General features: G+C 45.6%; 1 protein-coding gene across 1 annotated transcript in view; it reads left to right on the forward strand.

Moving 5' to 3' along the window:
* Positions 1-1,930: 1,930 nt before the first annotated feature.
* LOC126473717 (UDP-glycosyltransferase UGT5-like) overlaps positions 1,931-27,936 on the forward strand; it is a 71,946-nt gene continuing 45,940 nt past the window's right edge. Inside the window, exon 1 of the mRNA XM_050100962.1 lies at positions 1,931-1,991. The gene's annotated coding sequence lies outside the window, so the exon portion shown is untranslated. The remainder of the gene's footprint in view (positions 1,992-27,936) is intronic.

Genomic DNA, 27,936 nt, shown 5'->3' on the forward strand with positions numbered 1-27,936 from the left:
GATACTTTTGATCACATACTGTATGTTAGATAAACTTAGGGATAGACTGGAGAATAGTGACGAATTGTTACGAGTTGTAGCTTCCTCTAAGGGCCTATTATTCCAAGTGCATGTTAGTCGTCATTCGCTAGAAGATATTTGCAGCAAACTCCTTCAAATCTGGCGTGAGTGGTGCTGGAAGTGCGACCCAGGGACGTTGTTGTTGCTGTTGTTTTTATTGTTGGTACCTCCAATGACTGCTTTTATGCAGTTCTCCAAGGTTCTCTGTCGTGTCCAAGCTTCATCATCTCCATACAACTATTGCAACCTACACACACCAGAAGCTGTTCACTGTATTCTTCCCTTGGTCTTCCTCTTGCTTGTCAGCGGGTTTAGTTCGAAGCGGGATTTATCACGGAAGACTAATCTGCTCCACTCAATGAGACTCCAGGCCAGAGACGTATCTGGAGATGCCCTGGACAGCGGTGGGATACCAGCCTGAAGTCACCCGCCATGTGACCCGACAACCAGCAGTTGTTTTCTAGGTTGTCATTTCATTTCATAGCATTGCCATTTGTTTGTCATATGCGACACCATTACAACACAGAGATACGTCGACGCTACTGTGCACCCCATTTTGTTGCCGTTCATGGCAAAGTCGTTTTGGACTTACATTTCAGCTAGAGAATGCCCGCCCACAGACGGTGAGTTTATACCAATTGTCTTCGTCCTTGTCAAATCCTATATTGGTCAGCAAGATCGCCTGATCTCCTCCCCGCAAAGAACGTTTGGGTCATTATGGAGAAGACTCTCCAACCATCTCGAGATTCTGACGCTCTAACGCGTCAGTTGGAATGAGTTTGGCGCAATATCCGTCAGGAGGACACCCAACAACTCTACCAATCAAAAGCCAAATAACTTCTTGCACAATGGCTAGTGGTGTACCAACCAGTTACTGACTTGCTCAATTGGTGGAGATCTTTCTCTTGAACAAATTATCCAGTTTTTCTGAAACTGTAACTGTTCGGTTGTCTGTACATGTACATCACATCAAACGATTTTCGTCGCATTCGGATAATTCCTTCGTGGGACCTTTTTTTGTCTTAGAGTGTATCTGCAATGTAATTTGTGTAAGCACCATTGGTTACTGCGGGCGCAGCAACAACTCATGAAAACAGTTCCCTCCAGTTTTTGTAATGTGTGCCAATCAATACATCGTATGCTTGGTCTGTAAAGAGCTGTCTCCCTTCTCCTCACACACAACATTCTATCACAGCGTGTGTTCTCTTTTCACACCTTTTAAGGAATAACAAGGACAGAAGCAAAGACTGGTTATTATATTTAAGCTTGCATTTCCCGAATAGTATTACATAACATGGTGAAATCACTTAGGATAGTGACTGAGCATTTGTACATCATTTTACAACAAGTTATAGAAACTGACTCTGATTGCGATAGACTACTAACTATTGTATAAAAAAATGTCATTTTGTAGATAAGGTGGATACTTGAATTACGTTATTGTGCAATATGTAGCGACATTGTAACAGAAACACAATTTCGTTGGTATCCACGTAATTTCTCTTTGCTAGCCCGAGAAATGCATCCACGTGTGTTGGCGAATACTTATAAGCCTTAAATAAGTCAAATGAACTAAGAATATAATCCAGAAACTTGCCTTTTATCTGTTTTTGGGAGGATTTACAAACCCAAACTCTACTTACTGTCACAAAGAGGGCGTGACCTAAACACACGAGTTGCCAAGTCCGTACTGCTTATCACAAAGCAGAACTCAACGTTACGCAGTCTTGCATGCATGAGTCGGCACTTCCACCGGCCTTGGCTCCGAGATACCTAGACGCTCCTCGTGAGAAACCGCTCTAGTGGTGGCGTCACCGAATGCTGTGTCTGCCGAGGTCAGCCAATGCGAGATAAAAGCAGCGTAAAGGAGCACTTACATTCAGACGACATCACATTGCCCTGAAGGCGGCGCCGACGTCCGTGGCTGACAGGTGAGCGTCGTTACTTAATACGTTATGCTCTCCACAATCTTAATCTTATATTAATCTTAATGTACATTCTTGAAGAACGTTCGTATAAAAGTTCACTCCACATGGAACTGGCGATTAACGCTCTTGATTGACACCTTTTTGATGATCTTTTCGACCATATCACTTCTACCTCAGAAACCATCATCATGGATACTTGAATACGGACCGCGCCCTTTATATCAGTGGTTCCCAACTTGGGGGTAATTACCCCCGAGGGTAAAATGAAATTTTCTAAGGAGTAAAAAATAAACGATTCGATTCTGTTTCAGTCATGCAACTAAATTATTTTCAAAAGATCATTACTATTGCCACAATTATGTAAGACTGTTATACTGGTTATATAAGTTACCAGTAATTACTTTTTCACGATTAGTAGCATTAATGCAGTGGAGGTTACAGGTTTCTCACATAGTCCATCCACTACACACATTGTTGTGCTTTGTGCTCTATATCACTCTTTTTGATTGACAGGTCCTTAACCTATTGCTCCCCTAACCCCTCCTCCTCCTCCCCCCCCCCCCAGCTCCTCCTCCCTCTCCACCTCCTCCTCCCCCGTCCCTCAGGGAATTTCCCTTACTGATACAAGCACACTTTTGATGTTAATTTGATTGACTAATTAATTAAATCAATTAACTAATTATATCCACCCTCTGCAAAACCCCCAGCCTTCACCCTCCCCTCCACATCCCGGAAACTGGCGGGAAGATTGAGGCAAGGAGGTTACGAGAACACAGGATGTGTTGCAGGGAGAGTTCCCACCTGCGCGATTCAGAGAAGCTGGTGATGGTGGGGAGGATCCTACGGCACAGGCTGTGAAGCAGTCATTGAAATGAAGAATGTCATGCTTGGTAGTATGTTCTGCACAGTTCGTGACTGGACTGGAGTAGATGGTGGTGGGAGAATGTATGGGACAGTTTTTGCATCTGTGTCTATTACAGGGGTGTGAACCATAGGGTAAGGGCTTGGGAACAGTGGTTGTGTAAGGATTTACGAGTACAGTGCAGGTTTGGTGGATGGCGGAATACCACTGTGGAAGGGGTGGGAAGGATAGTGGGTAGGACATGGACATCAGGGTGTGGCAGAGTGGGTTATAAAAGTTTGCTCGTTTGTCGCACTGTTCAATGCAAAAGTTCCACCTACCTCAGTACGGCGTCAGTTCACCATCCTTTCCCGCGCCCGGGTTCCCGGGTTAGATTCCCGGCGGGGTCAGGGATTTTCTCTGCCTCGTGATGACTGGGTGTTGTGTGATGTCCTTAGGTTAGTTAGGTTTAAGTAGTTCTAAGTTCAAGGGGACTGATGACCATAGATGTTAAGTCCCATTGTGCTCAGAGCCATTTGAACCATCCTGTTTCTTTGCATACGTGTGTACTGTTCAGACGGCGTAAAAGCAGTATTGATGAAACGTCTCCGATACACAGCAAAGTCCGCGTAAACTCTAGTAGCCAGCTATGCTGTAAATTGCTAATAATAATTTTAGTGCGGAAGGTGCTTGCTTCTTTCCTTCAGTAAAATATCAAATTTCTAATACAAGTCTTTTTATTTCTTTAGCTCAAATGAAAAAAAAAACTTGCCATCAAGCCCGCATGTCCTTAACTAACAAAACTACCACAGTTCATGCAATCCAGATCAAACACAAGCAGCCAGAATTTGACCTAAGCCCTACCGAAATAATTACACGATCTTACAGTCAACGTTCCGCTACTAATAGTGAGTTTCAAATTCTGTCCTTTTCAGTGGATTTCTTTAAAAGAAACTGCTCGCCAAATATTCCACACACGAAAACAGAACATGCCACATTTTGAATTTTCTCTCACACGACACATGCACGTACGCTTCTGTCCCGCTCACCCAGCACAGTGGTCACTTCGCCAGCCGTCGCTGCCGCGGTCAAGATCAGACAGGTAGGCGCATTCTCTATAGACGTCGAAGGCTGAGCTAATCCGCTACTTCCGGTTGCCAACTCCTTGTGACCGCCCTTGCAGGCAGCCGCGGTGCCCTGCGAAACAAGCAGCTGCAGCTTGGACATATACAGTCCTTCTAAACAATTCCACCCCGACATAGGCCCATCAGTTCAAAAAATCTACTTTACCCAATCCCAGGCAGCGATGTTGTCGACCATACATCTCGAATTTCTCACGCGAAATGTAGATTCCTCGATTTTCGAAGATAGTGAAATCGGACAATACATGCGTTTTCACGTCGCTGAAGTATCGTTACTTCTTGTGAAAATCCCGTACAGGGCTCTGGCATAGGCTATACTCCCTCTTTCTTTCATTATGTAGAAAAATTTCTTTCCTTATCCATCACGTCATGCATCACAGGACTAGAATATTAAACTCTTTTTGGCTCATGACGGAGTGCTTAAGGACCGCGCCATTAAAAACACGGTCACAACGACTATGTTACCGTCACCCTGCATAAAAAGTGGTCTCAGTTCTGCAGGTACACACAAGAGTCGCTGATAGTGTTACGCTTTCTGGTAGAAATACTGTATGAATTATGGAATAAAGTCTTTCCATTCAATCATATACCTGCGTTGGATCCTATGGAGATGTCATTTACTGATTACAGCCACCAGTGAATCATATTCGTGGCACTCTCATATCTCGAAACGATTCCCCTTTCTCTTACCTGTCCGCTACAGTAAAATTCCAACCTCGTTTTAAATAGTCTCTACGCATCTTGTAACTGCTCCTCAGTCTCTGCCACGACATCCCTGCAGCTTTGCGCATGTGATTATTCCAGTTTAAATTGGAACAGAGCAGAAGTCAGAGAGCGCTATACCTCCCACCTTCTGCAACCCATGTAGAAACAGAGTGAGCTGAGTTAATGTGACAGGACCGTGTTTTGACCAATCGGTGGACATGGGAACATGTCATCGTAGCTCCACCAACCGTGTACGATGTGTAAGGTCAGTGCCAAACGAAGCCTGCTCCTGCAACACGAGGTAATATAAAAAATAATACAGACAGTTACGGTGGTGTTTCTTATCGGGAAAATTAGGAAGACTCCACGTCATACAGGTACTGCAGTCTGAAGCAGATCTGCGTCGCTCAGGGTCAGTTCACATCAATCACACGAACATTCTATCATCGTTACTCCGTATCATCCCATAGAGAAAAATTACGATCTATGAAAGCTCTGCTAACTTCATCCGGCAGAGAACTGGGTAAAATTGTTATACTGAGTATCTCTCTTCTGATATATAGGAAACAAATACTGTCTGCATGCTGTCACCGGCCGGGGTGACCGAGCGGTTCTAGGCGCTACAGCCTGGAACCGCGCGACCGCTACGGTCTCAGGCTCGAATCCTGCCTCGGGCATGGATGTGTGTGATGTCCTTAGGTTAGTTGGGTTTAAGTAGTTCTAAGTTCTAGGGGACTGATGACCTTAGAAGTTAAGTCAGAGCCATTTTTTTGCATGGTGTTATCGAGCGTATATGTTGATCCTGTTAAATATACAGGCACTGATCCACTGGAGGAGGTGGCCAGGGATCAAGTCGCTTGCACAGACTAGCGTAAAGTTTCATCGCCTGTACTGTAGGAGTCCCACATCTCAAGGACTATCAGTAGCAAGAGAGGGTCCCCGTTCTGTAGTTTGATTCTTTGTTTCTTTCTGCTGTAACACGTTTTGTACACTGTTATACTTTATGTTTTTTCCGCCACAACTTCGAGATCTGTGTCAGGTTCTAAACTGAGATTAACATGCTTTGATCCATTACCGCTCATAGAAAACTATAGTCGCACAGTGTAAATTATGTTGCTGCTGCTACCTCAACACACACACATGATGATTTTAAACAAAAGACAGCCACAACAAATGGAAACTGGTAGAGTTTTGGGGGGGGTTGTGGAGCATTTCCAAACAGCTGCCCGAAGATGGCGTCTACATTCAAACTTATCTTTCACAGTGACGGAACAGCTGGTGGCTCAGTGCTCCGTTTCGATTGATACCTCGTTTTGCAGTCATGTACCGATCACTGTTTTAGTGCTAGGCATCCCCGGAAGGTGTTGCCCCTCCTCCAAGACTCTTTCTCCATCTCAAACAAGCAATCTCAGTCAGTCATTATGTGATAATCAACCAACAGCATACTAGTGAAAGATAGTATAGAAAAGACACCGTCGATGTACTGTAATAAACATCACAGTTGACAATGCGATCAATTTTAGCAATTTTACCGTTATTTCAACAGCGACAGTTGATACGGCAGCATGCATCACAATTTCTGCATCATTGCTAAACTGTCCCTTCTCTACTTTGCCAGTACTACTGCGAATGTAGGTAGATGACTGTGCAGTACATCCATTCATTGTTAATTCTCGAACATATACATCAAAGTATGTGATCCACATATTTATAGCACATGGAGCATAGTGCGTAATTTATGATCTTTCTGTATGTGAATGGGAGTCACAGGGTATTCTCGCAATCTTAGGATAAAGTTAGAGACTGAAAGCTCTCCTTGCATTGTCTGCGACCAATCCTCCCTGCATTACCATCACTGATTTAATCTGTAGCTGGCCAGAAGTAGATCGCCACATTCTGCGTCTCGTGAAGGAGTAGAGCGAGCCAAGTCTGTAACTGGTGTTCCACACTCGTCCAAGAGCACAAGATGTCTCCATGTGGATGAGGTTAGCACCCTTTCTCTGTGTATAGGAGTAGATGTGAAAGTGTTGTGGCATAACAGCAGACGGTTGAGAAGAAGAAGAAACGGGTGCTTTTTATGCATGACAGAGCTCCAGGCGGACGGAGTTTGAAGAATTTTACGTAAACCAACTGTGCTGTCAATAATTCTAAAGTATTTCTCTAGTATCTGGGGTCAGTACCAAGAAGATATTGGCAAGAGAGAACGTAAATACATGCACTTCTAAGGTTACACAGTTCTACACTTAAAACGGGCTATAATGTTAGAGCAGTGCGTTTTTCGACCTATTATTCATGTGGAATGCAACGCTGTTAATGTTCCAATGTAAGAAATATATTTCCAGAGCATGACATACATTCTCCTTGCAGCTTTCTCTACGATAAACTATGGTGAAAAACCGCAAAATGAAAAAAAAACTATTACCTTAAAACATCGATTTTGTATGATACATGCACAATACAGCTTTCCAAATGTGTATAGCGAGCACTGTTCACATCAGATCATGTTTCAGAAATCATACTATGCTCGTATCAATCATACATAAAATAATCGTCAGTAATGGAGAATACCTCTTATAAAGAAAGAGACAAACCCATAGCAGCGATGATTGACATGTGAAATTGCACGTCATGGCGCCACTAACTCCATAAACAGGACATGTGTCAAGTAGAGGTATACACGGGGATTGCAATACCCCACAAACACTTGTCGCTAACTTAGAATCACCGCAGTTATGAAACTGAAGACTCGACTTTATGACCCAGATACAGCAGGGGAATCGATTACGTCGCATAAATCTTCGTTTGTCTAAAGGAATGTGTCGAAACACGATGCTCATGAGATGGAAGTACTTTGATGACTGAGAGGTTTTCTGTTAACGATCGCAAATACACAAAAAGTGCTCTGAGTCACACACAGAATACGCAGTTGTATATGAGTCGAACGAAGGTTATGTCAACAACTGATTCATCCCAACAGAACAGCAACATCTCTCTCTCTCTCTAGAATGTATCATCAGTCTACCATTAAATCATACCTCATTACGACTCCATCTCATCCGATCACTCCATCCATTCTCAATTATCCTTTAACGCAGATGCAAGTAAGTTTACAGGCAGCTGATTCTCTGTTTTCCAGGAAAGCATCAAAGTAAGCAGTCAACTCGCGTGTATCACTATTAACTCAATAGACATGCAGTAAAATGTTGCCTCGACGAAAAAAATGACTGTTATCCTGGTTCCCGGTGCTTCCATGTCAACGTTTCTTCATATTCCTCTTACTGTCGTATACCCGTTCGCATGTACAAGAATTGCTCTGCACCAAGCAGAAGACGTGCAGGTACTACCTCAATTTCCCCGTATTTCGACGCACTTTCACCCAATTTATACGTGTTTGCAGTCATTTTTGTCACTTCTACCCATGCGATCATGACATCACTTCTAATTTCTTAATCTAAAATTGCCTGTAGTACAGCTGTTAACAGCTAGCGCAAATGCACTATTTTCTGGTCGGGAGACGTACTACGGCATATACTCGAATGCTGTATGTCTGTGTCGCGGAAGACTCCCATGACCCAGTCTTCCCGCTGGTGGAACCGACTTCAAACATAGTACACATTTCCAAATGTAACAGCGGTACATTCACCTTCAAATACTATCGTCGATGTAGTATACTGTGGATCTGCATCCCAATATCGTTCCGGATATTATGCATGACGGATCCACCTTCAACCCTATCCCGGACGTGGCATATTGTGGATCTGCATCCCAACATCGCCCCAGATATAACGTGTGGACGATCCACAGACTGCACCTAACTCGGGTCTACTCTGGGTCATTGGAGCCTTCTGCAACACAGACATACAGACAACAGTGAAAATGCACTGCGGCTGTAGAATATGTGGTTGGAGGCGCCTGGATGCATTCGAGTACAGTGCTGGCAGCATACATGGGGATAGGGGCGCTGGGTGTGGAGCATGGGACAGGAGTACAAGTGTTTCCAGCTGTCTCCGACATCTAGCCCTGACAGATTACTGTTACGGACTGGTTCGTGGTATAAGTGTGTCGTGTTTAGTGCTTTTGAATACATGAGAGTGGACTCTGTCTTGCTGTGGTATCTGCTATTCTATCACTCAGTAGAACCTTCGTCCCTGCTTCCGCATGTACCGGAGAGAATGAATGTGGGAAGTCTATGGCACTTTTAAAAATGTAATCGCGACGTCAAATTCCCAATTAATCAATTTATTGTTTCCGATAGTTATAATGCGTGCGTGCATGCATGCGTTCGGTGTGGGTCTCTCTGAGCCAGAGCAGACGGGGGGTACCCTGCAGTGGGCTCACGGCGCGCGCCTCGCGATCGCTAGCTTGTGTGAGGGTAAGGAAAATTTTTTTCACCAGATACGTTTAGTGGAACTATTGTGGTGGAGGAGGGCGTGTATAAGACCTCGGATGCATTTAGCGCTACGATCTATTTGTGCGTGTGATACTCAGACGTTGAAAATATGTTTCGATCTATTTGACTCCGGAAAATTTTTAAACAATTAATTTGACAGTTTAGTGCAAATGGATTAAATCTCCCTATTTTGATATCGAAATTAAGTCAGCTTCTCTTTGCCTCGAGCATTAGACAACAGGAATATAGTATTCTGAGGTGAGATGAAAACTTCCAGCTTTATGTTTGGAGACATTGGTTCACACAGACAAGAATGGAGTGGCTTCTGGCGACCGACAGAGAGAGAGAAAGAGAATCTGGAATTTGGCGATGTACAGAATGCTTCCACTTCATGATTTGTTTGGGGGCCACGTGATCAAAGGAGGCTGATACCTGGTCCGTCGTTAGTAGTATTTAGTAACATAGTCTGTAATCAGGATATTTGGCTGTCTTGACTTTCGTGACTGACGATAGAGACACACGCAGGCGCACCCAAACGAGGGCTAACATATCGCACTTAATTCCATTCCCTTGTGATTACAGTTATTATGTCATGGGGAGCAAGGGTTGGAGTGCGGTCAAGTTGTCTGCACGTCTCCTGCAAAGTGATCCAATAAAGAACTTCTATCGATGAATATTATGGACTTTGATCTGAATTTCGTGTTGTGAGATCCTTCTTCGCCATCACAGAGTGAGTCTTTTTCTTACCAGTTTTTTTAGGAGGGGTAGGGAGGAAGGGGTGAGGAGAAGGGTGGTGGAATGCTGCGGCGGCGCGGTTCTTTCCGTCCCTTTACGACGGACCTGCATCTACCTGTGAACATTGTCTCAGCAGATCATCAGTAGGAAAGCCGAGTGAAATCTACTGTACTTCGACGTGAACCAGGCTGCAATTTAAGTCACTAATCTACGTTTCGGGAGAAACACGAAATGAAAGATTGGAAATTTTGTCCTCAATTAATATATTCTGAAACTTAAGTGAACAAGTATCACTGCCAAGCCCGTGCTAGTCTTAACACAGTCACTCATAATCCCTTTCACTCACGTTAACAAGTTTATGGTGTTGCATTTCCCGAAAAAGTAATAGCTACAAAAATACTGATTGTCTTAGATCGATAATGCTCGCCAAACATTAAGTCTGTCGGTACCAAATACAGTCACAGTTTTTAGCCACCGACCTGCTCAATACGCCACGCGGAATATATGTCTTTTCTCGTCACAAAATTCACTTAAAAATTCCGAAATTTCCACACACACATCGGAATAATTATGCCGTCACATTCCAACATTTTTGATGTATGAAACACTGCTAGATCCGGCAACTTATCATTTCCATCGGAACTACTACTGCACACGTCCGATCTCTTTCATGGCTAGCCTTCGACCCTTCTCTAGAATACTCTGTCTTCTCTACCAGCAGAGAAAGGCGCGCGAAGAATATTGCTTTACCATTGGTCAGTTTACTCAACAGCCAATAGCAAAACAACATTCTCCCGCGTCAGTCCGCGCTTTTCATCAATAACCGATCGCAAAATAGTAAACCTAACGACTGCACTTTTTACCGACATAATTATCTAATATGCTTAAGTTTTGTTTATGCATAAAGTTATTTAATATTGTTATTTACACCTGAATTAACTTTCCCTTTACCATAAACTTACTTTACAAAACTATTCTACAAAAATCCCCACATCCATACTTCTTCGAAATGTTCCCACACTAAATCCCACGACATAACTCGTTAAACAATTATCTTCACGTTAACCTTAAACCACAATCACGCATCATTCATACTGCTAAAACACATTTATAACATTTTACTTGCACAAAAAGAAATAATAACACTTTATGAAACTACTAGAACAGTTTATGAGCCGGCCGAAGTGGCCGTGCGGTTAAAGGCGCTGCAGTCTGGAACCGCAAGACCGCTACGGTCGCAGGTTCGAATCCTGCCTCGGGCATGGATGTTTGTGATGTCCTTAGGTTAGTTAGGTTTAACTAATTCTAAGTTCTAGGGGACTAATGACCTCAGCAGTTGAGTCCCATAGTGCTCAGAGCCATTTGAACCATTTTGAACAGTTTATGAAAAACATTCTATTACTTTAGTGCACTCTACTGGGCACAATCGAAACTAAAATCACAGTCCCCCTATTCAATATTGTCCTCTATCGTCTGATACATAAACTACGTGCGCGTCCAGTCTCGCGTCACCATCCGTCACTCTCCAGCTCTGAGACATATTTCCCACTTAACTGCCTCCAAGGGAGGATCGTTATAGGGCGCTATGCCTCAATTTTTTTTCTTTATTGTGATTTTAAAACCTGTGGAACAGGTAGGCTGGCAGCAGCACAATACGCCGCTCTTCAGCCGAAGATAGTACAATGATATAAACAGAGAAGATACATAACTTGGAAAAACGGCGGGAAAAAACAGTAGACACATGAACATAAAAAAACATGAAGCCGTTCACACTCGATGACAATCCACACTACAAACTGTTGACACGAAGCACAAACACTGAAGATGACGATGGCACCGGTGAACGATGGAGTGTGACAGTGAACACTGAACACTAAATACGATGGCACACACGAGACACTGATGGCGATGATCTCCGGTGCGCGAATGTCCACTTAGCGTGTGCGAGTCCGGGGACCTGCCAAGAGGGGAATAAGGGCGAGGTGGAGGAGAGGGGAGAACAAGGATGCCAATGGCTGAGGAGATGGGGTCAGGAGGAGAGGGACAGGGGAGGGGAAGCCCGGGGGAGGAGTGGGGAGAAATGGAGGTGGGAGGGAAGAGGGAGAGAAGGGAGGGAGGGTGCCCAGAGGAGCAAACACAGGAGGAGGGTGGGAGGATCAAAGTTGGTAGGAGGGGTAGATGGAGGGGAGGAGGGCATCATCAGGGAGAGGGAGCTGGCGGAAGACACCTTGGGAGAGGGTAAGGAGGGTGGAGAGATGGAGACCGGGTGGCACAGGCGCGGCAGCGGGCGGGGGTGGGAGAGGATCGGGGAGACTAGCGGGTGAGGAGGATCGAGTTTGCAGGAGGTGTACAGGATCCGTATCCTTTCGAGGAAAAGGAGGAGTTGGGGGAAGGGGATGAGATCGTACAGGATCCGCGTGGGGGAGGGGAGACAGATGCGATAGACGAGGCAGAGAGCATGGCGTTCAAGGATTTGGAGGGATTTATAAAAGGTAGGGGGGGCGGAGATCCAAGCTGGATGGGCGTAACAAAGGATAGGGCGGATGAGGGATTTATAGGTGTGGAGGATGGTGGAGGGGTCCAGACCCCACATACGGCCAGAGAGGAGCTTGAGGAGACTGAGTTGGGAGTGTGCCTTGGCTTGGATTGTCCGGAGGTGGGGAGTCCAGGAGAGGGACAGTCGAGGGTGACGCCAAGGTACTTAAGGGTGGGAGTGAGGGCGATAGGACGGCCATAGATGGTGAGATAGAAATCAAGGAGGTGGAAGGAAGGGGTGGTTTTGCCTACAATGATTGCCTGGGTTTTGAGCTATGCCTCAACGTCCTCTCGTGATAGCACTGTGAACTAGCGAAGTCGATCACTGCATGTCAAAGTGAGCACACACCTGAAAATTATCCAGTAAGACAACTCCTTCAATCTGCCGCATTGTAATTACGTAATTAGGACATGTAGTTGCTGGATGCGAGCTTTTGCCACCATATAAAACTGAGATCCATCCCCTGAAAATTAAATTTTATAAATAAACAGTATATTGTGTACTATCTAATTCAATTCATTGTCGTGAGGGTCTTTCTCTCTAGCACAGATAGCAGCTTAGAGCCCACGGCGGAATCCATTCTCAGTCATGAATTTGCTTTGGAAGGCACCTCGCACTCGTCGGTATTCCGCAGGTGTTCATCGGGTAAAGGTCTTTCGATGGCGGCTCATTCGCACCGCGATAGATGGCGCGTGCAGGCCTGGCAGTGGCATGTTACACTATGAGAAACAGAGAAAGATCACGTGTTTCGACTTTGGGGGCTGCGAGAATGGGCAAGGGCACTAAGAATATAGTGCGGGACAATGAGTTGGGAATGTGGGTCTCACGGGAGGCGTGCTAGAGATAAGTCCCTGCAGTCGGCCGGCCGAGGTGGCCAAGCGGTTCTAGGCGCTACAGTCTAGAACCGCGTGACCGCTACGGTCGCAGGTTCGAATCCTGCCTCGGGCATGGATGTGTGCGATGTCCTTAGGTTAGTTGGGTTTAGGTAGTTCTAAGTTCTAGGGGACTGATGACCTCAGCAGTTAAGTCCCATAGTGCTCAGAGCCATTTGAACCATTAGCCCTGCAATCGCACTATCCTCCGTGTCCTCGGTGGCTCAGATGGAAAGAGCGTCTGCCATGTAAACAGGAGATCCTGGGATTGAGTCCCGGTCGGGGAACACATTTTCAGCTGTCCCTGTTGACTTGTATCAACGCCTGTATGCAGCTACAGGTATTCATTTCATTGTAATTCTATATACGTCATGAACTTTTAGATATGTAATTGTTCCGATTTTACAGTCTATGCTTGGACACAAGTAAGCTTAGAAAAATGAGGAAAATAAATAACAAGAGCCTTAAAATCCCTGATTCTGGAAGCAAATATAAATTAAGCCTACTCAGCCTTTCCAACCGCGATCAGAATAAAAAAAAGCGCCGCAATTGTTTAAATATTCCATACTGCGATCGATTTTCTGACATATTCTTTAAATAAACTACATTCCATAACCATCTTGTATCCTGTAAATCGTTTAAATAAACAGTATTTCATATACTGCAGTCAATTTCCCGACAAATTTTTAAAATAAGTAAACAAAATACACACACCAAAAAAGTTCCGCCTCACTCCGGTTCCCAGAACTCCTGAAGGTAGACGTAGACTGTAGGCATTGTATCACAGACACAGTCCCTTTGACTGTTGAGAGATGTCACTAAATCCGCCCAAAGATGTAAACAACCATGCATGAGCAGCGCCTAATAGACGGAGTGGGTCCGACAGCCAATCAGTTCCAGTTATTCCACCAGGAAGGAGGTACATGGCATGTGTTGTCTGCAATTCATCCGTGCCTAGACGGTCATTACCGACGTTCGATCGCGTCCGCGTTGTTACTTTGTGCCAGGAAGGGCTTTCAACAAGAGAGTGTCCATGCGTCTCGGAGTGAACCAAAGCAATGTTGTTCGGACATGGAGGAGATACAGAGAGACAGGAACTGTCGATGATATGCCTCGGCCAGCCTGCCAAAGGGCTACTACTGCAGTGGATGACCGCTACCTACGGATTATGGCTCGAAGGAACCCTGACAGCAACGCCACCATGTTGAATAATGCTTTTCGTGCAGCCACATGACTTCGTGTTACGACTCAAACTGTGCTCAATAGGCTGCATGATGCGCAACTTCACTCCCGACGTCCACAGCGAGGTCCATCTTTGCAACCACGGCACCATGCAGTGCGGTACAGATGGGCCCAACAACATGCCGAATGTGCCGCTCAGTGGTATGACATTCTCTTCACCGATGATTGTCGCATATGCCTTCAACCAGACAATCGTCAGAGACGTGTTTGGAAGCAACCCGATCAGTCTGAACGCCTTAGGCACACTGTGCAGCGACTGCAGCAAGGTGGAGTTACCCTGCTGTTTTGGGGTGGCATTATGTGAGGCCGACGTACGCCGCTGGTGGTCATGGAAGGCGCCGTCATGGCTGTACGATACGTGATTGCCATCCACCGACCGATAGTGCAACCATGTTGGCAGCATACTGGCGAGGCATTCGTCTTCAGGACGAGAATTCGTGCTCGCATCATGCACATCTTGTGAATGACTTCCTTCAGGATAACATCACTCGAATGATGTAGCCTCTTCCAGACTAGAACCCTATCGAATATACGTGGTATAGATTGAAAAGGGTTGTTTATAGACGATGTGACCCACCAACTACTCTGAAGGATCTACGTCAAATCGACGTTGAGGAGTGGGACAATCTGGACTAACAGTGCTTTTATGAACTTGTGAATAGTGTGCCATGACGAATAGATGCATGCATCAATGCAAGAGGGCGTGCTACTGGGTGTTAATGGTGTGTACAGCAATCTGAAGCACCGCGTCTGATGGTCTCGCTATATGGTGGTACAACATGCAATGTGCGGTTTTCATGAGCACTAGCCAGCCGCAGTGTCCGAGCGGTTCTGGGCGCTTCTGTCCGGAATCGCGCTGCTGCTACGGTCGCAGGTTCGAATCCTGCCTCGGGCATGGATGTGTGTGATGTCCTGAGGTTTGTTAGGTTTAAGTAGTTCTAAGTCTAGGGGTTGATGACCTCAGATGTTAAGTCACATTGTGCTTAGAGCCATTTGAACCATGAGCAAAAAAATGAGTGGAAATGATTTTTATGTTGATCTTGATTCCAATTTTCTGTATAGGTTCTGGAACCCTCAGAACTGAGGTGATGCAAATCTTGTTTTGATGTGTGTATATTCCAAACACCGCCTTCTATCGTGCAAATTGTTTAAATAAACAATATTCCACACTAAGTAGTTTACAACATTCTATACACTGCTATCGATTTTCTAACAAATTTTTTAAATAATAAATAAACTATATTCTGTACACCGCATTGAATCCCATAAATTGTTTAAATAAACAATATTCCATACATTGTCTAAATTGTTTAAACAATGTTTGATACACTTCAGCCCATTTCCCTTGAAATGACCGATCAACGGTGTCTCTTTCCCGCCAATTTACTGGAGGTGGAGAGGAGGGGGAGGGCTGGGGGTTTCGCAGAGGGTGGATTTAATTAATTGATTGATTTAATTAATTAGTCAGTCAAATTGATGTGGAAAACGTGCTTGTATCGCCGGTCAGTGTGGCCGAGCGGTTCTAGGCGCTTCAGTCTGGAACCGCGCGACCGCTACAGTCGCAGGTTCGAATCCTGCCTGAGGCTTGGATGTGTGTGATGTCCTTAGGTTGGTTACGTTTAAGTAATTCTAAGTTCTAGGGGACTGATGACCTAAGATGTTAAGCCCCACAGTGCTCAGAGCCATTTGAACCATTTTAGGAAGACTAATGACACAGGTGAACGTTGAAATAATCATAACTGTTGAGAAATAGCTGAGTTCATACTAACCTAAGGACATCAAACACATCCATGCCCGGAGTAGGATTCGAACCTGCGACCATAGCGGTCTCACGGTTCCGGACTGAAGCGTCTAGAATCGCTCGGCCACTGCAGCGGGCATTAGTCTTCCTCTTTCTGGTGATATTATATACATCTTCTTAGTATTATTGATATTATTTATTCCTTTTTTTATTCACTGTTACTCTGTCGGTAATTGTAATTATCCTCTTGATGACACCTCAAAATTTAGAAAATGAGAACATTTTACAGTTTTTTTTTGGTATATACAGTTCATGATGAGACAGAGAGAGAGAGAGAGAGAGAGAAAGAGAGAGAGAGGGGGGGGGGGGGGGGGGGGCTGGAGGTTCTACAAAGGCAATGGATAAATACATTCAGCTCATTAGCATCACGCAGATAGTCCTTTCCATTCGAAACTGCTTCGGTGAGGTAAATAAATACTGTGGGGTTTCACGCAATTTATGCCGCTACACGTCTTTCTATTGTACAATTCGCGAATGAAATTCGGGGAACTTGTTGCTTTATAGCTCTTTGTTACTGTTAACAGTAATGTGTAGCCCGCATCTCGTGGTCGTGCGGTAGCGTTCTCGCTTCCCACGCCCGGGTTCCCGGGTTCGATTCCCGGCGGGGTCAGGGATTTTCTCTGCCTCGTGATGGCTGGGTGTTGTGTGATGTCCTTAGGTTAGTTAGGTTTAAGTAGTTCTAAGTTCTAGGGGACTGATGACCTCAGAAGTTAAGTCCCATAGTGCTCAGAGCCATTTGAACCATTTTGAGTAATGTGTAAACAAGTACCTTGGGAGGACTATACTTTCTTACGATGTACGAATACAGATTCCTGATGTTTTAACAACAGCTCTTCTCACCATGTATGGTATCTTTTCCTATATTTTTGTGTAATGTCGCACTGACGTTCAGCATCTCTGTAGCTCTGACTTATGAGCCCAGTACCTCACTGGTCGCACAGCCCGTCTTTGAAAGTATTATTTCTCTTTTGTGAACAGGATAAATGACCCAGACATATCACTGATACCTTGAAAAATATCTCATGTTCAAACATAAGTATTTCTGAAACGTATCTCTTACAGTCTTCATTACACTGAGGTGATAAAAGTCATTTGATACTTCGTAGTATGGTGTCGGACCTTTTGCCCGGCGTTGTGCGGCCACTCGACGTGGCATGGACTCAACAAGTCGCTGAAAACTCTTACAGATGTACTGAGCCATCTGCCACTATAGCCGTCCATAATTGCGAAAGTGTTGCCGGTGCAGAATTTTGTGCTCAAACTGACCATTCCATTATGTTCCGTAATTGTTAGATGGGATATATGTTGGGTGATCTGGGTGGCCAAATCATTCGCTCTAACTATCCAGAGTGTTGTTCAAACAGATTGTTAACAACTGTGGCCCGGTGATAAGGTGCATTGTCATCCATAAAAATTCCATTGTTGTTTTGCAAAAAAACGTCCAAAATGGCTGCAAGTGGTCTCCAAGTAGCCGTAACCATTTCTCTTCATTGACTGGTTCAGTTGGACCAGAGGACCCAGTGCATTCCATGTTAACACAGCCCACACCATTATGGAGCCATCACCGGCTTGCACTTTGCCTTGTTGACAACATGGGTCTAGGGTTTTGAGGGGTCTGCTCCACACTAAAACCCTACCATCATCTCTTACCAACTGAATCATCTGATTAGGCCAAGGTTTTCCAGTCGTATAGGGTCGAGGCAATATGTTCAAGAATCCAGGATGGGCGCCGCAGGCAATGTCATGCTGTTATCAAAGGCACTCAAGTTGGTCGCCTGGTGCCATAGCCGATTAACGTCACATTTCGGCGCACTGTCCTAATGGATACGTTTGCCATAGATCCCACATTAATTTTTTCTGTTATTTCATGCAGTGTTGCTATCTTTTAGCTTTGACAATTCTACGCAAAGGCCGCTGCTCTCGGTCGTTAGGTGAAGGCCGCCGGCCACTGCGTTTTCCGTGGTGAGAGCCAATACTTGCGTTTTGGTATTCCCGGCACACTCCTGTCTCTGTGGGTGTCGGAATATTGAATTCCCTAACGATTTCCGAAATGAAATGTCCCACGCGTCTAGCTGCAACTACTATTACGTGTTCTAAGTCTGTTAATTCCTGTCGTAAGGCCACAATCACGTCAGAAACCTTTGCACATGAATCATCTGAATACAAACGACAGCATCGTCATGCACTGCCTCTTTATACCCTCTGCATGCGATACTACCACCATCTGCATATGTGCATATCACTATCCCATGACTTTAGTCACGTCAGTAAATAAGCGTAACTTCTGCTTGTGTTGTCATTTGAGTGTCATTTTTTGTACGAATTACGTACATATTTGATGTCACAGCTAAGGCATATTCTTATTTTGTCTGGTGTATTGCAGTTTTTGACATCCATGATTATTTTGGAAAACAGAATACTTTCCCTCATATTTCCAACAATTTCTGTTTCATAACTGAACAAAAACATGATACATGAACAGAAAAAGTTAGAAAAATAGAAATCAATACCTGTTGCTATTCTATTTGGTCTTCAACAGATTTCGAATCTACGTCTATTCTATAATAACGAGCAGGCGAGCAGTACTCAGGAATCGGTTACACGACTGTTTCTATCACGCGGCGGAACGCATCTGATAATAACCAATTTTCTGCCCAGCTTCCCTCGTAACGTATGTTAACAGTAAACATCGCCGTGTTGCAAAACCCCTCTCTTGCTGCGTTTGCCATTGGTGTGTGTCAAACATCTCCATAACGCTCTTGCGCTTACCAGACGAATACGTCACGAAACGCGCCTCTCTTTGCTGGGTCTGCTCCGTGTATCATCTCTTAAAGTAACTCTTCTGGGTATAAAAGAAAGAATAATAACGAGCAGGCGAGCAGTACTCAGGAATCGGTTACACGACTGTTTCGTCAGATATACTTGGCAGCAGAAAAACTGGCGGACCGAAATCGCAACAGTTGAAGGCCACTATCGTGAATCAAATGAAACATGCCTTCCTTATTTATTTACTTTTGGGACACACAGACGAGGAACTATTGCTTTAAAACTAAGAGGAAACTGATCTTGTGAGTATTCCAGGTCAGGTCCAACAAGGCACAAAGTCTTTTCTGCAAATAAAATACAGTAGTATTATGTCCACATAAAGTGCATGTTACTGAGTAGATATACGTTTGTAAATGATCACTGCAGCTTAACAAAAAGGCTTTCAATATCAAGTTTCGCATGTTAAAATCCACTTGAATTTATTTTTCTTTCCATAAGAGATATTCTTCCTTCTACAATTTGTTGTAAATTAAGCCCCCTTTTGCGTTGTGTGAAACACATTTGTACGATGTGCAGATAATTTCCCATGGAAGATGCGAGATAATTATGACTATAAAGCAATGGGAGCGACTTCTGTTGGTGTTGAAAAATTAAATTTACTACCTATATTTGGCAGATTACGTGAGAACTGTTCACACAATTTCATTTATATCGGCCGGTAACAGACTGACCGTCTGTCACGGCGAGCTAGGGCTGCAGGTGCACCATTGTTTCTATAAATACCGAAACACAGTAGACGGGGAAGGTGAAATAAATGCACCAAGTCACCGTCAATGGAATCACGTTAGTCATGTACCACGCTTCAGCATCAACAAGCTATTGGTGACCGCTTCATTGCTCTTGTGCAGGAGGGAAATATGATACTATCGAAAGCGGGATACGGTATGGCGTTCCTGAGCAAACTCCGAGACGATGGCTACATCATTATCGAGATACGGGTGAATCCTGTAGGCGTGTGGGATGTGGACTTGGGCGTGTAACAACACCTGCCCAGGATAATGAACTTGTCAACAGGTAACGACAAAATCTTTTTTTAAATGGGGTACGGATGGAACATACTACTGCGTTCCTCGGCTCGGTGGATTCGGTTTGGTGCCGGCCACTGGAGGCCGCTACTTAGGAAGCGTGCGGCCATCAAGGAAAGGTTCCGAGATGATAATCGACTCTACTCATTAACGTTTGCCAAGGACGAGGTCAATCGTGATTGGCGGAACGTGAACTGGTATTTTCTCAGAGAATGACTGCCCAGTATGAGTGAGTATACAGGCCATGAGGTGCCCATTTCCACACCAAATACAGCCGTCTCGCAGCGACCGCGTGTCTGGCAGTGTGGGGCTGGAAGTGTTCATGTGAATTACTTGACGGGCTAGATGGCCAACTTGATTCTGTCCAGTATACCCATATTACGAGTAATATTATCGTCCCATAAGAGTGACTACTGTGTCTTGATGGCTGCAGTGGCCGAGCGGTTCTAGGCGTTTCAGTCTGGAACAGCGCGACCGCTACGTCGCAGGTTCGAATCCTGCCTCGGGCATGGATGTATGTGATGTCTTTAGGGTAGTTAAGTTTAAGAGTTCTAAGTTCTAGGGGACTGATGACCTCAGATGTTAACTCCCATAGTGCTCAGAGTCATTTGACCCATTTGATGGAGTAATCTGCTTCCACCAGGACCAATCGTCGATATACATGTCAGCGATGGTGCAGCAGTAGTTTGCAAAACAGAATGAGATTTCTCTTCTCGACTGGTCCCCTTCTGCGCCAGAATTAAAACACTACTGCACACTTATGGGCGGAGACGAATAGGACCTTGCCAGGAAACAGGCCTGACCCTCTTGCCGGGGAGGAGGAGGCAGAAAATAAAAGATTTATTAACCACCTCAAAGCCTACCTTTCTCACAGGTCGCAGACAATTATTAATGTTGGGACAAGATATTAAGTGGTAAAGAGAGCGCTGGGTTGAATGCGGAGAAACTAACACCCAGGGAGACAATGATCAACATTCCATTAGTAATGATACGAATTCACTCCTGTCCATGTTGGAGCATAAATTTACGAGAACATAAAATTAGTGTATCAATCGAAATCTATATCTTACACTACTGGCCATTAAAATTGCTACACCAAGAAGAAGTGAAGATGATAAACGGGTATTCATTGGACAAATATACACTCCTGGAAATGGAAAAAAGAACACATTGACACCGGTGTGTCAGACCCACCATACTTGCTCCGGACACTGCGAGAGGGCTGTACAAGCAATGATTACACGCACGGCACAGCGGACACACCAGGAACCGCGGTGTTGGCCGTCGAATGGCGCTAGCTGCGCAGCATTTGTGCACCGCCGCCGTCAGTGTCAGCCAGTTTGCCGTGGCATACGGAGCTCCATCGCAGTCTTTAACACTGGTAGCATGCCGCGACAGCGTGCACGTGAACCGTATGTGCAGTTGACGGACTTTGAGCGAGGGCGTATAGTGGGCATGCGGGAGGCCGGGTGGACGTACCGCCGAATTGCTCAACACGTGGGGCGTGAGGTCTCCACAGTACATCGATGTTGTCGCCAGTGGTCGGCGGAAGGTGCACGTGCCCGTCGACCTGGGACCGGACCGCAGCGACGCACGGATGCACGCCAAGACCGTAGGATCCTACGCAGTGCCGTAGGGGACCGCACCGCCACTTCCCAGCAAATTAGGGACACTGTTGCTCCTGGGGTATCGGCGAGGACCATTCGCAACCGTCTCCATGAAGCTGGGCTACGGTCCCGCACACCGTTAGGCCGTCTTCCGCTCACGCCCCAACATCGTGCAGCCCGCATCCTGTGGTGTCGCGACAGGCGTGAATGGAGGGACGAATGGAGACGTGTCGTCTTCAGCGATGAGAGTCGCTTCTGCCTTGGTGCCAATGATGGTCGTATGCGTGTTTGGCGCCGTGTAGGTGAGCGCCACAATCAGGACTGCATACGACCGAGGCCCACAGGGCCAACACCCGGCATCATGGTGCGGGGAGCGATCTCCTACACTGGCCGTACACCACTGGTGATCGTCGAGGGGACACTGAATAGTGCACGGTACATCCAAACCGTCATCGAACCCATCGTTCTACCATTCCTAGACCGGCAAGGGAACTTGCTGTTTCAACAAGACAATGCACGTCCGCATGTATCCCGTGCCACCCAACGTGCTCTAGAAGGTGTAAGTCAACTACCCTGGCCAGCAAGATCTCCGGATCTGTCCCCCATTGAGCATGTTTGGGACTGGATGAAGCGTCGTCTCACGCGGTCTGCACGTCCAGCACGAACGCTGGTCCAACTGAGGCGCCAGGTGGAAATGGCATGGCAAGCCGTTCCACAGGACTACATCCAGCATCTCTACGATCGTCTCCATGGGAGAATAGCAGCCTGCATTGCTGCGAAAGGTGGATATACACTGTACTATTGCCGACATTGTGCATGCTCTGTTGCCTGTGACTATGTGCCTGTGGTTCTGTCAGTGTGATCATGTGATGTATCTGACCCCAGGAATGTGTCAATAAAGTTTCCCCTTCCTGGGACAATGAATTCACGGTGTTCTTATTTCAATTTCCAGGAGTGTATTATACTAGAACTGATTTGTGATTACATTTTCACGCAATTTTGGTGGATAGACCCTGAGAAATCAGTACCCAGAACAACCACCTCTGGCCGTGATAACGGCCTTGATACGGCTGGGCATTGAGTCAAACAGAGCTTGGATGGCGTGCACAGGTACAGCTGCCCGTGCAGCTTCAACACGATACCACAGTTCACCAAGAGTAGTGACTGGCGTATTGTGACGAGCCAGTTGCTCGGCCACCATTGACCACACGTTATCAATTGGTGAGAGATCTGGAGAATATACCAGCCAGGGCATCAGTCGAACATTTTCTGTATCCAGAAAGGCTCGTACAGGACGTGCAACATGCGGTCGTGCATTATCCTACTGAAATGTAGGGTTTCGCAGGGATCGAATGAAGGGTAGAGACACGGGTCGTAACACATCTCAACTGTAACGTCCACTGTTCAAAGTGCCGTCAATGCGAACAAGAGGTGACCGAGACGTGTAACCAATGGCACCCCATACCATCACGCCCGGTGATACACCAGTATGGCGATGACGAATACACGCTTCCAAAGTGCATTCACCGGGATGCCGCCAAACACGGACGCGACCATCATGACGCTGCAAACAGAACCTGGATTCATCCGAAAAAAATGACGTTTTGCCATTCGTGCACCCAGGTTCGTTGTTGAGTACACCATCGCAGGCGCTCCTGTCTGTGATGCAGCGTCAAGGGTAACCGCAGCCATGGTCTCCGAACTGATAGTCCATGCTACCGCAAACGTCGTCGAACTGTTCATGCAGATGGTTGTTGTCTTGCAAACGTCCCCATCTGTCGATTCAGAGATCGAGACGTGGCTGCACGATTCGTTACAGCCATGCGGATAAGATGCCTGTCATCTGGACTGCTAGTGATACGAGGCCGTTGGGATCCAGCACGTCGTTCCGTATTACCCTCCTGAGCCCACCGATTCCATATTCTGCTAACAGTCATTGGGTCTCGACCAACGCGAGCAGCAATGTCGCGGTACGATAAACCGCAATCGCGATAGGCTTCGATCCGACCTTTATCAAAGTCGGAAACGTGATGGTACCCATTTCTTCTCCTTGCACGAGCCATCACAACAACGTTTCACCAGGCAACGTCGGTCAACTGCTGTTTGTATATGAGAAATCGGTTGCAAACTTTCGTCATGTCAGCACGTTTTACGGTTCGTTACAGGCGCCGACATTGTGTGAATGCTCTAAAAATCTAATCATTTGCATATCACAGCATCTTCTTCCCGTCGGTTAAATTTCGCGTCTGTAGCACGTCATCTTCGTGGTGTAGCAAATTTAGTGGCGAGTAGTGTATTAAATCTTCTGATAGTGTATATCGAAGTTAACTGCTTGCTTAGAATGGCTAAGTCACAAACGATACTATAGAGGCAAAGTCTTAAGGACCACAAGGTGAAATGACTGTCTCTGAAATCGTTCATAGAAATCGAGATGCCAAATTCAGAGAGGCCCAAACATCAACAGTTCAAGTCTGTGCATAGGTAGGATGAAGACTACTGGTGGCTTCACAGATCTTGGCGAGGCGGGGATTCCGGGTTGGGTGGCTAGCTGTTAACTGCTGGAAACGAGCTGGGGAATAGCTTTAGCAAGGCGGGTGGATGAATTTCAGCCACATGACGTGGTAGAATGAAGTAGGTCCTCGCTATCTGCGCCTCCTAGGAGCGATGCTGCTACCATATGTGGGTGAGGCGGGCACCCGGAGTCGTCCAGAGCTTTGCTCCAGCACATGGCTTGTTATTGTGTTGCTGTACGGTTGTTGCTGTACTGGCTCTTCGTGTTGCTTCCGTTGACGGGACCCCTACGCTCAGGTTCATAGGCAACCTGTGGCGCAGTACTGATATTTTGGTGGGCTATGTACCTCTACATCTACATCTATTCTCCACAAGCCACCTGACGGTGTGTGGTGGAGGGTACCTTGAGTACCTCTATTGGTTCTCCATTCTATTCCAGTCTTGTATTGTTCGTGGAAAGAAAGATTGTCGGTATGTGGGCTCTGATCTCTCTGATTTTATCATCATGGTCTCTTCGTGAGATATACGTAGGAGGGAGCAATATACTGCTTGACTCCTCGGTGAAGGTATGTTCTCGAAACTTCAACAAAAGCCCGTACCGAACTACTGAGCGTCTCTCCTGCAGAGTCTTCCACTGCAGTTTATCTATCATCTCCGCAACGCTTTCGCGATTACTAAATGATCCTGTAACGAAGCGCGCTGTTCTCTTTTGGATCTTCTCTATTCCTTCTATCAACCCTATGTGGTACGGATCCCACACCGATGAGCTGTATTCAAGCAGTGGTCGAACTAGTGTACTGTAATCTACTTCCTTTGTTTTCGGACTGCATTTCCTTAGGATTCTTCCAATGAATCTCAGTCTGGCATCTGCTCCACCGACGATTATTTTTATATGGTCATTCCATTTTAAATCACTCCTAATGCCTACTCCCAGATAATCTATGGAATTAACTACTTCCAGTTGCTGACCTGCTATATTGCAGCTAAATGATAAAGGATCTTTCTTTCTATGTATTCGCAACACATTACAATTGTCTACATTGAGATTCAATTGCCATTGCATGCACCATGGGTCAATTCGTTGCAGATCCTCCTGCGTTTCAGTACAATTTTCCATTGTTACAACCTCTCTATATACTACAGCATCATCCGCAAAAAGCCTCAGTGAACTTCCGATGTTATCCACAAGGTCATTTATATATATTGTGAATAACAACGGTCCTACGACACTCCCCTGCGGCACACCTGAAATCACTCTTAGTTCGGAAGACTTCTCTCCATTGAGAATGACATGCTGCGTTCTGTTATCTAGGAACTCTTCAATCCAGTCACAAAATTGGTCTGATAGTCCATATGCTCTTACTTTGTTCATTAAACGACTGTGGAGAACTGTATCAAACATCTTGCGGAAGTCAAGAAACACGCCATCTACCCGGGAACCCGAGCCTATGGCCCTCTGAGTCTCGTGGACGAATAGTGCGAGCTGGGTTTCACACGATCGTCTTTTTCGAAACCCATGCTGATTACTACAGAGTAGATATCTAGTCGTCAGAAAATTCATATACTCGAACATAATACGTGTTCCAAAATTCTACAACTGATCGACGTTAGAGATATAGGTCTATAGTTCTGCACATCTGTTCGACGTCCCTTCTTGAAGACGGGGATGACCTGTGCCCTTTTGCAATCTTTTGGAACGCTACGCTCTTTTAGAAACCTACGGTACACCGCTGCAAGAAGGGGGCAAGTTCCTTCGCGTACTCTGTGTAAAATCTAACTGGTATCCCCTCATGTCCAGCGGCCTTTCCTCTTTTGAGCGATTTTAATTGTCTTTCTATCCCTCTGTCATCTATTTCTATATCTACCATTTTGTCATCTGTGCGACAATTTAGAGAAGGAACTACAGTGCAGTCTTCCTCTGTGAAACAGCTTCGGAAAAAGAGATTTAGCATTTCGGCCTTTAGTCTGTCATCCTCTGCATCAGTACCATTTTGGTCACAGAGTGTCTGGAGATTTTGTTTTGATCCACCTACCGCTTTGATATAAGACCATAATTTCTAAGTCAGTACATAGAACTTTACTTTCGAATTCATTGAACGCCTCTCTTATAGCCGTCCTCACACTACAACACTACATTTTGCTTCGCGTAATTTTTGTTTGTCTGCAAGGCTTTGGCTACGTTTATGTTTGCTGTGAATTTACGTTTGCTTCCGTAGCAGTTTTCTAACTCGGTTGTTGAACCACGGTGGCTCTTTTCCATCTCTTACGATGTTGCTTGACACATACTCATCTAATGCATATTGTATGATGGTTATGGACTTTGTCCACTGATCCTCAATACTATCTGTATTTGAGATAAAACTTTTCTGTTGAGCCGTCAAGTACTCTGGCAGCTGCTTTTTGTCACTTTTGCTGAACAGAAAAATTTTCCTACCTTTTTTAATATTTCTATTTACGGCTGAAATCATCGATGCAGTAACCGCTTTATGATCGCTGATTCCCTGTTGTGCGTTAACTGTTTCAAAGAGTTCAGGTCTGTTTGTCACAAGAAGGTCTTATATGTTATCGCCACGAGTCGGTTCTCTGTTTAACTGCTCAAGGTAGTTTTCAGATAATGCACTCAAAAAAATTTCACTGGATTCTTTGTCCCTGCCACGCGTTATAAACGTTTGAGTTTCCCAGTCTATATCCGGCAAATTAAAATCTCCACCCAGAACTATAACATGGTCGGGAAATATACTCGAAATATTTTCCAAATTTTCCTTCAGGTGCTCTGCCGCAACAGCTGCTGAGCCAGGAGGCCTATAGAGACATCCAATTACCATTTCTGAGCCTGCTTTAACCGCGACCTCCACCCAAATTATTTCACATTTCTGATCTCCGTCAATTTCCTTCGATACTATTGCACTTTTTATCGCTATAAACACGCCTCCCCCTTCACTGTCCAGCCCGTCTCTGCGGTATACATTCCAATCTGAGTTTAGAATTTCATTGCCGTTTACATCTGGTTTCACCCAACTTTCCGTCCCTAGTACTATGTGGGCATTGTGACCGTTTATTAATGAGAACATTCCTGGGATCTTTCTATAGACGCTCCTGCAGTTTACTATTACCACATTAATATTGTCATTCCCTGTTGCGTTTTGCCCACTTCTACCTTGCCGCGTCTCAGGAGGCGTCTTGTCGGGCCTAGGGAGGGAATTCTCTAACCTAAAAAACCCACATGTGCACTCCACACGTACTCCGCTACATTTGTAGCAGCTTCCTGCGTGTAGTGCACGCCTGTGCACGCCTGACTTATTCAGGGGGACCCTACATTTCTCCACCCGATAGCGGAGGTCGAGAAATTTGCTCCCCAGATCTCCCCAGAATCGTCTGAGCCTCTGGTTTAAGCCTTCCACTCGGTTCCAAACCAGAGGACCGCGATCGGTTCTGGGAACGATACTTCAAATAGTTAGCTCAGATTCCACCCCTCGAGCGAGGCTTTCTCACCAACTCCGCCAACCGCCTGTATGAACTGAGGATGACCTCTGAACCCTGCCGGCAGGAGTCATTGGCGCCGACATGAGCAACAATTTGCAGTCGGGTGCACCCAGTGCTCTCTATCGCTGCCGGCAAGGCCTCCTCCACATCTCGGATGAGACCCCCCGGAAGGAGACAGAGTGAACACTGACCTTCTTCCCCGACCTTTCCACTATTTCCCTAAGGGACTCCA

The sequence above is a fragment of the Schistocerca serialis genome, chromosome 4 (assembly GCF_023864345.2).
Source record: "Schistocerca serialis cubense isolate TAMUIC-IGC-003099 chromosome 4, iqSchSeri2.2, whole genome shotgun sequence".
NCBI classification, from domain to species: domain Eukaryota; kingdom Metazoa; phylum Arthropoda; class Insecta; order Orthoptera; family Acrididae; genus Schistocerca; species Schistocerca serialis.